General features: G+C 39.3%; 1 long non-coding RNA gene across 1 annotated transcript; it reads right to left on the bottom strand.

Moving 5' to 3' along the window:
- Nucleotides 1–282: 282 nt before the first annotated feature.
- LOC120078252 lies at nt 283–2,158 on the bottom strand. Its single transcript, XR_005481961.1, has 2 exons — nt 1,684–2,158; nt 283–461 (listed from the first exon to the last, which is right to left on the bottom strand). It is a non-coding gene; the product is annotated as an uncharacterized LOC120078252 (long non-coding RNA).
- Between the last annotated feature and the right edge of the window lie 229 nt (nt 2,159–2,387).

The following is a 2,387-nucleotide window of genomic DNA, read 5'->3' as shown; positions in this document are numbered from 1 at the left end:
CATACAAGTGAATCATGTCTTAAGTGATAACCAAAATGGTCTGTAGTATATGGATATAAAAGGAAAACCTTATCCTGGTAACGCTACGAGTGCGACCCGCTTTGTGGAATAGTGTAACAACCCGACCCCCTAGGACTCAAGTTAGGCCGTTACTAAACACATGCATGCATAGAACTTAAAACGACACCCTTTTATAAAGAATTAAATGCTAAATAAATAAAGCAATTTCAAAAGACATTCATTAAATTCAAATATTAAAACAGACGATAGGGTACTCATAAATCATAAATGATAATAAATACGTCTAAAAACAAATCTTAGTAGTAAGTTTCAAACATCAAAACTGAAGGCTGAAAAACATGAAAAAAAAATCTAAATATCATGAGCGAAAGCATAAAACTGGTCCCAGTGGCTCGATCACGAATTTCGCTCGTCAATCACCAGTGCATCTCTACCATTACCTGAAACAACAACATGAGAAAGAATGAGTATAAAATACTCAGTAAATAACCCCACTACTGAGGTCAGGTTAGACATCTATGTCCTCTAGATGCCTACTTCTGGTGGAACATATAAACTATCCTATTCCTCATGAGACATATACATACATGAAAAACTGATTTATATCCTATTGTAGTTAAATATGCCCACTACCTCTAGTGAATCCCGAAGGAAACACAATCTGGTGAATCTCGAAGGAAACACAAATCTAGTGAATCCCGAAAGAAACACAAACTGGTGAATCCCGAAGGAAACACAAACTGGTGAATCCCAAAGGAAACACGATATCTGGTGAATCCCGAAGGAAACACAAACTGGTGAATCCCAAAGGAAACACAATATCTGGTGAATCCCAAAGGAAACACAATATCTGGTGAATCCCGAAGGAAACACAAACTGGTGAATCCCGAATGAAACACAAACTGGTGAATCCCGAATGAAACACAATATCTGGTGAATTCCGAAGGAAACACAAACTGGTGAATCCCAAAAGAAACATAAATTGGTGGGCATCTAACTAATTAGTGAGGACACTATCACAATCTCAACATCACGAGTATCACAACATGGTTCTATATCATACATATACATCTCATCATCATGATTCTACAACATACATATACCTCTCGTCATCCTAGTCTCATAACACACATATACATTTCATCATCATGGTTCTATAACACACATATAAATTTCTTCATCATAGCTCTACAACATACGTATGCATCTCATCATCCTCAGATTCAGCAAGATCCCCAGTAACAATAATATACAAAAATCATACTAGTATTCAAACATCTCTATGTGCAACTAGTCTTTTAAACCTCGTATCAGCAAGGCATACATAAACATCAAACTATCAATATATCCTCAGTAAATCATATTTATCAATACCTGACTCCAATCCTTTCAAACAGCATAAATATCATGCTAATTAATAATCCTCAATAAATTAGAATTATCATTGTCGAGCATTAGGGCAGTTCCAATAATAACAGCAACTCAAGGTAACGATCCTAAAAAGTCGTCGAAATTTCCCTTTCACGATGCTGGACAGCACCTCAGAAATCTCTCAAAACTTCAATCTAGCTTAGACGTGATGGGTATTAACCAAACCAAAACCAAAAGTAAAAGGAGTAACAATTTAATCTATGAAATTCACCCAAAATGTGAAAATCTTACCAAAACACTCAACTGACAGCAGAGGCACGGCGAAGGGGTGAACGACGGTGGCGGAACGAGCAGGGAGGCACGCGGCTAGAGACGGCGTCTCAGATCTGGCTTTGCCGGCAGGAAATTTTGTTGGGCGCGGTGGACGACTGGAAAACAGCTCGACAGGCGGTGGCTTCAGGCGAGCATCGTTGGCTTTGACGGGAGGCGTGGGGCTACTAGCGAATCGACAAAGCGATGACTCGACTCTCGGGCTGGGACGAACGACACGACGTGCGGTTGGGGGCTTCGTACGACTGGGCACACGAGGGTTTCGACGAGTGAGGGTGTGGCTCGACGGCGAGCTTGATAGAAGACGTGTGGCGCTCGAAGGATCCGGCTACAAGAGATAGCTGAAAATCGGGGGGGTCTTCGGGTAGGGAAGTGAGAGTTGCGCTGGCGGAAAGGTTGGGGTCACTATGTGCGTGAAATCAAAAAATGGGGGGTGGGGTCTGCACGTGTGAACTAAAAGGGAAAGGGAAAGAATAAATAAATAAATTATTAATAAAATAAAATAAAATATTTAGTTTATTTTATTCTATTATATGTTTATTAATGTTTACTAAATTTCTTCCTCGCCGGACAACTTCCAATTCAGAAAAAAGAATGTTATAACCGCCTTAATAAAAATAAATTAATTTTCTGAATTAATTTCATAAACTTATAATTTCCAAACT

This window comes from Benincasa hispida, chromosome 5 (genome assembly GCF_009727055.1).
Source record: "Benincasa hispida cultivar B227 chromosome 5, ASM972705v1, whole genome shotgun sequence".
NCBI lineage: Eukaryota > Viridiplantae > Streptophyta > Magnoliopsida > Cucurbitales > Cucurbitaceae > Benincasa > Benincasa hispida.
The sequence above is the reverse complement of the archived record's forward strand: the minus strand, read 5'-3'. Positions and strand labels throughout refer to the sequence as shown.